Source organism: Anas platyrhynchos, chromosome 8 (genome assembly GCF_047663525.1).
Source record: "Anas platyrhynchos isolate ZD024472 breed Pekin duck chromosome 8, IASCAAS_PekinDuck_T2T, whole genome shotgun sequence".
NCBI classification, from domain to species: domain Eukaryota; kingdom Metazoa; phylum Chordata; class Aves; order Anseriformes; family Anatidae; genus Anas; species Anas platyrhynchos.
In genome coordinates this window covers 11,662,094-11,674,272 of record NC_092594.1, presented here as the reverse complement: position 1 = coordinate 11,674,272, position 12,179 = coordinate 11,662,094, and the positions used below count along the sequence as shown (strand labels likewise).

Below are 12,179 nucleotides of genomic sequence, written 5' to 3'. Positions count from 1 at the left end.
TTTTCTTTGTTTTATTTTTTCATTTTTTCAGTTCCTTTCCTTTTCCTTGTGAGCAGATAATTCATGAATAACATTTTGTTTGGTTCATGCAGCCTATTTCTGCTCAAGAAGTATTCATATAGAGATACCAATTTTTCTCAGTTTTATTCAATATTCAAATGTATTATCCAAACAACTTTTAAAATTGTTTTATCTTTGGTGTCATCTCCACTTCATGTTGTTTTGTTTAGCTGAGAGCTGCCAAAGAGCAGTTTGTGTGTTTGTTTTTTTCTTTGTCTGTTTGTTTTTGTTGTTTTTTTCCCCCCACCCACTAGCTCATTAGGTGATCATCCACAAATTTCAGTTTACAGCACTGAAATGGGCTATCTGTACAAGTACCAGAAAAGGGCATCAGCCAACTGTCAGTTAGAAACAAGGACAGAAAGACTGCAAACTTAAGGTAAAGAAAATTCATTCACAAACACTTGTGAATAATGATATTGTTAGCCACCTTGTTCTAATCTTACCCAGTTATACCATACATTAGCATAGGGCTTAAGCTATTTGCAGACTATGCTTAACACTTAATGATGTGTGTGAAAACAAACCCACAACTTCCAGCTCTGTAAACAAATGAGGGATATCAAGAAATATTTTGTCTTGTCCTTATAAAAACAGAGGAGGTAAGACAAGATGGCAACATTACCAGAACAGCACTTTGCGCAGTGGGAGTCTGTAGGCAGTACAGTGCTGAACTGCAAAACAGATTTCTAGGACACTTTTCACTAAAGTGAGAAGAATGGATTTCTGGTAAGGGTATATTGTCTGCAAAGATCTAGGGAGTATTTTTGCTGAGTTCCTTATAATTTTTCAGTTAAGGAGTCTGATGGAAATACCAGCTAATGACCAATTGCAGTGACTAAGGAGAGGCATATGTATGTGTTATCTTTTCAGTCCCACCTCGGGGTTACATTAACACTGCTTTTAGCGAGCTGGAGGCAGAAGATTTTAAGTCTGCAAGGATGTGTCCTGGTGGGAAATTTTGGCCATTTAGATCTTGTGGTCTTTCTTCCAAATGTTTTTGAAATATGACATTTTGCATATTGCCAGATTTTGCTATAGTTGCAATAATAGGAAATGTTCACTCTTTCTGTAGTATATACATTAGAGTTGTTCAGAGTATTACACAATTTATCACCAGACTGTCCTTCCCAGAGAGACTTGTGTACTGCCACATGTCAGACAGTTACTTTGGCCCACAGAGAAGCTCCAGACACATGAGCAAACCCACTGCCCTCCCCCCCCACCCCCCCCCCCCATAAGCACAGGGTATGGGAATGCTCTCAATTCAGAACTGAAAAGGAATTGTGACTTTGCTTGAATCACATCTTATTTTGAGGCTTTGTCAGTATCTAAAACATTTTTTATTTGACTTGTTAATTTGTCAGGTTAGAGGAAATGTTAACCTATGTGATAGGTGTTAGTGTACGTAGCTCTGTATGCTAGTCAGAAGGATGAATTCCAGCTGCTACAGCTGTGAAAGGCAGAACAGCAATTACTTAGTGTGATCAGTATCCTTCAGAGGACAATTGGCTTCATGCAGTGTGTGTGTGCATGCATGTGTACATGCATAAAGCAGTCACAGACTACCTGGGCTTTCTAAGCCCTATGTTTAAGCAGTGCTTCTAGTATTAAGGCCTGAAACCTTCAGTACTGGTTAGATTTTATTATTATCATTATGCCTTGAAAGTACCCCTATACTGTTAACCTGAGAAGCAGCAGAAATAGTAATGTACTTGGGGTCCGTTGTTTCTCTGCTTTGTTTTTGTTTTTGTTTGTTTGTTTGTTTTGGTTTGTTTTTGTGTGTATGTGTTTTTTTCTTAGTAGCACTTTGTGAAGTAAAATACTTGAAGAAATTTCATATAGACTAAAAAGATAAAGCTTTAAGGATCTTTAAAGATTGGTTAAAAAAAAAAAAAAAGTCCTTTACAAGGTTTTATCCAAAATGTATTGATGTTGACCGTTGCATGGCAACAGTGAGGAACTGCAGTGTCTCTGCTGTGTCCCAGGAAGACCTGTGGCTGAAGCAGTGTTTCAGAGATTTTCAGTGGACTACCAGTATGATGCAAATACGTGTCAAAGTGTGAGTCAGACATGAGAGTCCTGAAGACCAAAAGAGCCAAACAGAAAATTGTGTTTTCTCTAAATTCAGGCCACGTAGAAATTTTAAACAGTGATTTGCAACTTACTGGCTAAATCTAGATGTGAAAACCCAGATTTAGAGGATCAGTTTTGGCACCTAAAGTGATATTTTGCAGTTTGATTTATCCTGCATCCTGATTGGTTTGTGAACAGGCTTAAAGCTTTTTCTCCTCTTATGATTTATAACATAAATTGTATATTGTTCACTGACAAAATAGCAGTTGGCTTAATATTTTTGTAGTTTAACACAAATTGCACAAGCAAATCCATAAGAACAGCTAAGGTGCAAGAACAATTCTAAATAGTAAAGCAAGAGCTTGTTTTTCAACTTTTTTCCCCCTGTGAAACAGCAGTTTCACAGAATTTTTTATTTATTTATTTTATTTTTTAAGTAAAGCTGAAGAATCTTTAAAACAAATGTCCCTTATCTAATGCCACGCTTACCTATTTTTTATTTTTTTTTAAATGCAATCTGACTCCAGCGATTTGTACTTTGGCCTTTGAAACAGGAGTATACTACAGAAGAAACTAGAAGAAGCAGGTATTAATAATGTATTTTTTTGTTATTCTACAGCACTACCAATCTCATTTTTAGTTGGGCAAGTACTTACATGCAGCTGAAAGTGCTTTTATGGAGAGAGATGCTACACAGTTTGTTTTGCATACTCATTTGGAGTTCTAAGAGAAACTTTTCAGGACCTGAGGTGAGAAAGTCCTGCTAAGCAAATAAAACTATAACAGTGATCTAACATATGCCTTCAGCCATCTGTGCTTTGCTGGCTTATAAAATTTTTATGAGAGTTTGTTTTGTTGATGTAAGCAGCATTTTCTCATGCTTTCTATGCATGAGACTACAGACAAATGCAAGTATATTATATTGCCATTCCATAAATGAAATATTCTCAATAATCTGTTTTCTGTGGAAGACAATACTATACTGGCACTCTGTATCTTCTCCACTATTTATAAAGCTGTAGGCCCAAGCCTTAGGAAAAAAAAATAAGACAGAACAGCTTTCTTATTCATATGGATTGTCTTTTTCCTCCCCTTTCTTCTGGTAAAGCAAATATTACCAAAAATCATTGTATAATCTGATGTAAGGATTCCTCTGTTCATATTTAACAAAAGCAGGAAGGGTTCAGAAAGTTCATCTGACACAGAACAGGAACAAAGTAGTAATATATGATTAATGTGAATTTCTAAACTAAAACTCTCCTGAAAAGAGAGAACATTTTTCTTTTAAAAAATGAAGTGGAAGAGGGCTTTAATATCAGATCTGTTTGATGCTTTAAATTTGCCAAATAGATTTTAATCTATTTCCCCTAGCATAAATCTGAAGTGTTGAAATTTTTGTTTTATTAAACTGGGTGGTAAAGCCACCATAGCAGGTTTCTCCATTTCCACACAGTTTCTAGGAGCAATCATTAAGATTGAGCTTAAGTGTCCATGCTCTTGAGAACCTTTCTGTTAACTGTAATCTTCCACTTTTCTGACTTAGAAATTCAGCTGAAAGCTTATAAACACAAAAATAGCCCCTAGAGAGCTTTGTCTGAAGTGTTCTCTGGACTACGCATTTTGCAAATGTGCATTACACTTTTGAAGCTGTCTTCTCTTTGTAGGGCTGTTCAGTGTAAGTACTAGGTGTTCAAAGAGCTGGGAAATCTGCTCACTTTACCCATCTGTCTTTTACTCTTCTGGTCAGTTCTTCAATAACATGGTGAGAAACTAAATTTATAATGCCTTGTTTTCTTTTATAAAATTAGAATGTTTGCTTACTAAATAATTTACCTTGCAAAGGTGTTCAAATTACAAGATAACCGTCTATTGAATTTTTAATAAGAATGATAAAATTCAGATTATTTTTGTTTTCATCAAGCTTGCTGATGTTAGAGCTTTGCCTGAACCCCTTTTTGCTTATTTTTATATCTTTGCTGGGAGTTTTGAAAATGCATTTCTTACAAAGTTGGACTCCCAGTTTTCTGAAAAGGAGAGCAGGACAATACAAGCATAATGCCAAATGAGAGGCAAAATTGTAATGGAGTCCCTGTAGGATCTTAATTTATCCCCAATTAGTTTGAGTAATACAAAAGGAACAGGAATGATGAGGAAGAAGAAGAAAAACTGAAAACTGTTCTCATCTATATGTTTTATTTTCGTAGGTTAAAGTTAGATGTGCTACCCAGTGAATGCAGAACAGTTCACCACATCTTGCTGATCCTCATCATTTATTCTTCCTTTTTCTTGTCCTAGTAGTTGATATCATTCTGATCTGGGGGATGATGCCAAGGGGAGGGAGGTAGAAATAAAAACACTACTGTTAAAATTGTTTTAAATACTCTGCAGCAGAAGCATATAGGCTGGAGAGAGATTCCAAATACTGCAATGCCAGCAAAGTTAAATGGAGAGTGACTACTGTGTTCGGTTTTGGGCCCCTCGCTACAAGAAGGACATGGAGGTGCTCGAGCGAGTCCAGAGAAGGGCGACAAAGCTGGTGAGGGGCCTGGAGAACAAGTCCTACGAGGAGCGGCTGAGGGAGCTGGGCTTGTTCAGCCTAGAGAAAAGGAGGCTCAGGGGCGACCTTATCGCTCTCTACAGGTACCTCAAAGGAGGCTGTAGCGAGGTGGGGCTTGGTCTGTTCTCCCACGTGCCTGGTGACAGAACGAGGGGGAATGGGCTTAAGTTGCGCCAGGGGAGTTTTAGGTTGGATCTTAAGAAGAACTTCTTTACCAAAAGGGTTGTTAGGCATTGGAACAGGCTGCCTAGGGAAGTGGTGGAGTCACCATCCCTGGATGTCTTTAAAAGACGTTTAGGTGTAGAGCTTAGGGATATGGTTTAGTGGAGGACTTGTTAGTGTTAGGTCAGAGGTTGGACTCGATGATCTTGAGGTCTCTTCCAACCTAGAAATTCTGTGATTCTGTGATTGGTACTTCAGTTTTGACTGCTTTAGCCTTGTGAATTGGTCTGTTTTGGTTTCGTTGGTGGGGTTTTCTTTTTGTTAACAAGAGACTCGGACCCTTGGAGATCTGGAGAAAAAACGGGTCGAGGCAGGGTTTCATGGGGCAGCCTTTCTCTCTGGCAAGCCAAATGGCCTGGGGGGCAGCCAGCCCCAGAAAAGGGGGCCCTCAGCCCCCCCAACCCTTGTCCTTGCTCCACATGAGGGCATCTTCCAGGCCTCTCCCAAGGCAGCCGCCTTCGGCCTCGCACGGGCCGCTCCATCACAGAGCTTTGCCGAGGTCACAGTGGCCACCAGCGGGCACGCCCTTGCCCCGGGCCCTATAAAAGGGGCCCCCCTGCCACTGGCCCGCCACTTGCTCAGCGATTTGGTCTACCGAAAGCCAGCGGCTGAAGGAAGGCCAGAGACAGGAGCAAAGCGAGCACGAGGCGAGCAGCAGCCCTTCTCAGTGCGAGGACAAGAAATTGTTCCTGGGACCACTGAGGAGGATGTCTGGCTCTGCTAGAATGCGCCATGGGTTGAGGGCCAGCACCTCCAGCACAAGAACCATCAGTGCCCAGGAGGTGTCTGGTGCCCGGCCCAGAGGCTATTACAACAAATATCATTGGAGCCGAAGCGATGTGGGGAGCAGACCGGCCCCTCGGATAGACACCAACAGCAGGCCTGGGCCTAGCCGGAGGTCCAGTGAGGACAGCAAAGAGAGAGAGCATGGGTTGGAGGGCCACGGGAAGCAGAGCCGTGCCCAGCAGACGGAATATGATGCGGGACCCAGCCGTGGCCAAGGGAGAGATGCCATCAGGAATTATGTGAATGAAAATCAAGCGGAGAACGGAATGGACCCGAGGCACGGAACTGGGAGGCGTCCTGGTGCGGCACCGTGGCCGGAAAATATGCCCAATGGAAGGCAGCCTGTGTGGGCAGTCCCTGCCAGGGACTGGCTCGTCCTCCAACCCGCGGAGCCCATGGAGGTGGGTGCACAAGATGAAGAGCAACCGATGGAAGTGGACCCACCTCGGCCACAACAAACATGGGAGTCCCCCGGCAGCTCTCTGAAAAGTGTCCTCAAGGAACACCGTCAGCTGTGTAGAAGGGCTCGGCAAGCTCCCTATTCTGCATCGCCCAGGCTCCACTCCAGGCATTAGCCTGGAGCCACGTGGCAATAAAGACCTTTGCCAATTGTCAGGGGTTGTGTGAGTGCTTCTTTCCCATCCGGTAGCCCTTGTGCGAGAGGTGGCAGCCCTTCTGCGCAGAGCCTCAAGGAAGAGCCCAAGAGAGGCCCCAGTTCCCTTCGGGCTGCTGCGCTGGGGTGACAGGTGGAGTCCCTAAGGGCCACCATGCGCCTTTAACATTTGTGAAAATACACCGAGGGGTGAAAACAGTAGTGTGTGAGTGATTATAGCTGGCTAATTTCTTATATTAGGAGTGAATTTCTATATCTGAGTAATTGGTAATGACAGACGTGGGGAAGGCTGAGGTACTCAGCAACTTCTTTGCCTCTGCCTGCACTGGTAGAAGGGCTTCCCACATCTTTCATTTCCCTGACCCCATAGATGGAGGCTGGGGGAGCAGAGTCCCACCCACTGTAAGTGAAGAGCAGGGTTCGAGACCAGCTGATGAATCCAAAGAGGTACAGGTCTACGGGACCGCATGAGAAGAATCCCAGGGTCCTGAGGGAACTGGCTGATGGAGTTGCCAAGCCTCCCTCCATCACAGCAGAAAAGACCTGATAGTGGGGTGCTGTCACTGGGGAGTGGAAAAATGGAAACGTCATGCCCCTACTCTTCAAGAATTAAAGAATTGAACAAAGAGCACTGCTCTTCAACAGTTAAAGCAATTAGGAGACATTACTTCTCAGAAGAGCAGTCAGGCACTGGGACAGGTTGCCCAGGGAGGAGATGGTGTCACTGCCCTGGGGGCGTTCAAGGCAAGGTTGGATGTGGTGCTTAGGGACATGGTTTAGTGGGTGACATTGGTGCTAGGGTGATGGTTGGACCAGATGATCTTGAAGGTCTTTTCCAACCTTATTTATTCTATGATTCTATGACTAACAGGGCATTGATACAAGCATTGGAAGGGGATGGTTTTATTCTGAGGGGAATGGTAACCACACCAGCTATGTTGAAAGCAGCTAGAAGAGAATGTTTGACTACATTGTGCACAGGGCTGCCTTTCTTTTGATATAAAAACTTTTAAAAACTGCAGAATCTTTGAAAAGCAGAACATAGACTTGAGTAGCAGAGGAAAGAGTTTGACAACTTGCAGACTTCATGCAGTCTCATAAAAAGCTGAAAAAAACTTCTAAAAGTGAGCTGTAGAGATGTAGATGAGTTCAGCCATATGTTGATAAAATGATTAGGGTAAATAAATCTATAGAAACATGTTCAGAAGGCATGATTTAACAGATAATATTTCAGCTGTAAAACCACTTATTGTGAACAGCTTAGATTCTTGTTGCTAGTTGGTTGATTTCACAAGCCTTCAATGTGTTAGCTGTATTAGTTTTGGATAGTAAGGGCTTGTCTACAGAGGAAGTGACTGCAAGATAAGCATAAAGATATGATGCAGAAGAGCCCAGCTTACTACAGTATTAATTACTTCGTAGGCTAACTATGGGCAAAAAGCAAAAACTAACCAATTCCACTTTCACTAGTTTTTCAGACAGTGTGTTGGGACCTCCAGAGGATGAAAGACATCCAGAAACAAAGACAATCTGATCCTTCTGGTCTCCATCCACTCTCTGCAGACTGTCTTCATCAAGGTTGTGTGTCTTCAGCCACCTCTCAGAAAACAAAACAAAATAAACAAAACATGCTTCTCATCTCTGTGGCAGCACTGTTGCTTTTAAATGGCAAATAAAAACTGTAAGAGAAAGTTTTTGCTGTAGGAAGGAGTCTTTAACCTGAAAACATTGGGAAGGAATCATCTGTGTTATATTTAAAGGAGGCTAAAGAATGAAAAGGCAAGAAACCCTCATGCTTAGAGGCATAAAAGAGCCACTCTTTGAGCTAAGTAAGCAATAAATCACATCTAAAGAAGTCATCCCAGAATTTTCCCTTACGTCTTTTTCTTGCACTTTCCATAGAAGCTGTCCATTTTCAAAGGCAGAACGTTGGACAAAATGGGCCATGCTTCTCTGCTGGAACAGCAGATCCAGTGTTCACAGTCAAGGCAATTTACAGCACAGCTGTTCTCTTTTGGTCCTGTGGCATGTTCCCTATGTCATCCTCTGATAAGGTATGGCAAAGTGACAAGTCACCTAGATGCATTTAATGTGAAATGAAGTATGTTGCTTTTTGTTGCTTCTGTTTATTAAATTTTTATTTTAATGGCATACCATCTTAAAATATATACTTGAATATACTTTTGAACTTGGGAGTATATTAGTCTACAGGTCACTTTGTTATTTATTCATGCTTTCTTCCCCCACTGTCATGCTACCAAAATTGCAGCAAAGAGATTCTGATCTTTAGGAGAGCTTTAGGATAATGTCACAGTGCAGAGTTACAAAATAATAATGCATAGTATCATACATTACTATATTGTTTTAGTGTGTTTACTCAGCATTTTTGAGGATTACTATACACAGTCTGGCCCATAGTCTTTGCAGAAGAAAATATTGCAAATTATCTGGTAAATTCTTTCCTATTCTGAGCTTCCAAATCTCCCCTGAGTCAGTGGACTTCTTTACATGCTGACCTGTACCAGTTATGGCTTATTAAGTTAAATCATGAGATGTTGTTTTTAAGTACCAAGGCCATACAGTTTTCCATGCACTTGATAGTTAGAGCTTGATGTTTTCAGCTGACTGCATACATAACCTTCGATGTATTTCATTGAATACAAATTGAAAACCTGAGTTGGAAAGTAGCTAAGATGCTCTTTGCCTAATCAGGTGTAAAGGTAGAAGTCCCCATATGACAAGAAAACTTGCGGTTATGTGAGAATGCCTAACCTAAATTATAGACATTTAGGATAAAAATCTATTTCTAATACTTCAGTGGGGAAATGTTACTTCTTTCTCAGGAAAACTCAAATTGAGACAGAGAAGTTACACTGAGGTCAATGTGAAGTTTTTGCTGTCATAGAGAGTAGATGTTAATATCCGCTGGTGGTAACTGCTCATAACTATCTAGCCTAAAAGTCATGCCTGAGCATCCATAATTCCTAAATGTTTATGTGAGCAGCGGGTAGAAACCATGGATCCATCTGCCACTTTATGTCAACACCTTGAAAAGATTTCCAGTTGCAAGAGACTGTGCAATTCAAGATATGTGATGGATGAGACCTATAGAAATAGATACTTGCTGTTGGTTATTTTTAAATTATGTATTATACAGTAGGTATCTCATTGTCTAATAAGTTTTTGATTTGAAATAGTTTGTTTTTAAACATTTTCTTAGGAATTACTATTTCCTAGAAATTCTGTAAGACTTTTCCATGAGAACGAACTGGGCTCAGCATCTCAGTTCCAGTAGAAATGGCCATATGTGGGGCTAAGAACTGCATTCTTACATTAATGTAAACAGTAGCTGCTCATAAGCACCCAAAGATAGTGTTGTATTTTTTTTCTCTGGGTATGTTCTACTTCACTGTTTCTGAAGTCTCTACCCCTTTGGAGTTGATGGGACTTACATGCTGAAGTACATATGTATCAAGGATACCCCATAGTTAAATATAATAACATTTCTCTTTGTAGACAGAATCACTGTATTCATGTTACTGAAAAAAATATTTTGAAAAAGGTTCTGAACTAGCAATTTGCATATTTGCATCTGTGAGTGTAAATAGATATACTGAATTTGTCATGGCAGTTGGTAAACTAACACAAACTTCTTACAGTTCCATGACAAACCTTTAGCATGCAAATCATTTCTGCAGCCTGCAACTGCCATCCCACCAGAAAAATCCTGTCTGGAACAGGGATGTAAACAGCGAAGTGCATGCCTGCTAAAAGGGATTTCCCTCATAATTTCAGAGGCGCCTGTGTGTGTAGGACTGGCTATTATACAGTGTGCAGACAAGACTTTCTTTTAATCAGTATGTATCTTCCGGGAATTGAGTTTCCTGATAATTTTTCCAACATTCCATTTCATGCATTATCATGCATATGTGTATTTATGTGCATTTCTCAATGAGCTCATATATTTTTGGAAAATCTTTTTGCCTGGCTATGGGACCATTTAGCTCTCACTCATTACTGGTAAAGCTCACCACCTACCTTTTGTGAGCTGCTGCTGCATAAGTAGTTTGTTTTGGTGTAATTCTTCTCTCTCCCTCTCTCTCTCTCTCTCTCTCTCTCTCTCTCTCTTTTTTTTTTTTTAATCCCAACAGATAATATCATTAAGTAATTAATAACGTAGCTAGGCAGTGCCCCAGAAATGAGAATACAAAGACTACCCTATATAGTATTCTTTGATCTGCTTGCTCTGACTGGCACCTTTTGTATGCCACACGTTTTATGTTGATGAAGGAATGCTGCAGCGGCTTCCTGCATCTTCTCTCTTTCTGCTGCCTGAAAGTGGCCAAAATTAACATGAGAGCTGATCAACAAAAATAGCTGCCAGACAATGTTTAATGTCCTCAAACTTCTCATTTTGTGAAACTGAGGACATGAAAGAGAAAATGAGTGTGCAATATGTTCACTGATTGCAGTTTGTTCATTCTTATCTTTTATAGGTTTTGCGTTGAAATCCAGCAGCACGGTTCCATTGGAGTTTGAACCATGATCATAGAATCATAGAATCATGATATTGAACAAGAACCTGTTCTACAGTACTTGTTAAAAGAGAATCAAATCAAAGCCTGTGGACACCACTAACTTGTGATTATCTTCCTTGAAAACACCCATATTGCACTGTAGTTGTAAAAAAAGTGTTACACATTCTACCTGTTATGAATGGTCATAACACTATTGTTTTAGTTCAGTAAGCTTTATATTTAAAACAGTATTGCCATCTTGTGGTTCTGACAAGTTTCATCAATCTGTTTCTGCAGCCATTTTTTTCTTTATTGTGTTTCCAAGAATTCCTGAAATGCTATGGTACATAAAGTAGAACTGCAAAATGTGCATAGAACAATAAAATAAAATAAAACCTGTATCTGAACATCAAAAACTTTTTTATCAATCTTTCAACAATATGATTTTTATCATCTTCCCCTGAAAGAAAGGGATCACCCAGAGTCTAAATAGATCTGAACAGTCTTAAGAATACTTTTATTTCAGAGACTTAATAATAAAGGCTCAGAAAAATGTACTGAATTCAAGGCAGAAGAAATCCAAGATGTTTTTTGTCTGTTTTCTCTGTTTACACTCTGCTAGTGTAATGGGATCTTGCTTTGACTCACTTGTGGACAATGTTAATAACATACTAGCCTTAGAGGATGTCCTGTCAGAATGCAAGGTGTGCAGGCCATTTGGCAATGGATAGGACTACTCAGTACTTCAGACATTGAATGCAACAAGCCTCCTAGTCCAGAAGACTGAAAATACAATAACTTTGTCAACTTCAGTGATAAACCAAGCCTTTTCACTGCACAAGTCATTTGTCAGATAACTAGAGAGCTCTGCCTCATCAGGTGAGTTGTTGAGCACCTGATGTTAATGGGTCCCACTGAAAGAAAGAGGTCATGATTTCTGGCACAGCCTTAGAGATGGGCAGGTTTATATCTTTTATTTCTTTCTATGGAAAATGCCAAGTTGCATATTTTCTGCTCAGTTGTTTTGTTTTATTTTATTTTATTTTATTTTATTCAGAAAATAGCAAGTCTCATACCAGACAGATTCATATTCTTATGGTGTCCCCAAGAGAGTGGCACCCATCCAGCCTAGCACCAGGGCTTTCCACATCTGAAGGACCTGTAAACAAGCAATGGTTTCCCTGGGGCTTTTCTTTTCTACTCATCCTGGAAGGGTTCTACTTGGTATAAAATCAGTTGCTGTCACTATTCTGAGTCTGAGGTCCTGTAGAAATATGTACATATTAAAATCTTATTAACATTGAACACTGTATTCAGTACATGACCTCATTAACTTCCTGTTTTTCTT

At 40.4% G+C, this 12,179-nt stretch overlaps 1 long non-coding RNA gene across 2 annotated transcripts in view; it reads left to right on the top strand.

Moving 5' to 3' along the window:
• Positions 1–11,230, top strand: part of LOC119717642 (uncharacterized) — a 550,393-nt gene extending 539,163 nt beyond the window's left edge. The window contains exons 9-13 of one of the 2 annotated variants that reach the window (XR_011811091.1): positions 344–439; positions 2,756–3,898; positions 4,525–4,776; positions 7,785–7,892; positions 8,217–11,230. This is a non-coding gene — a long non-coding RNA (uncharacterized lncRNA). Of the gene's footprint in view, positions 1–343; positions 440–2,755; positions 3,899–4,524; positions 4,777–7,784 lie in introns of both variants that reach the window. The other variant, XR_005267607.2, reaches the window with a different exon arrangement.
• Positions 11,231–12,179: the final 949 nt, after the last annotated feature.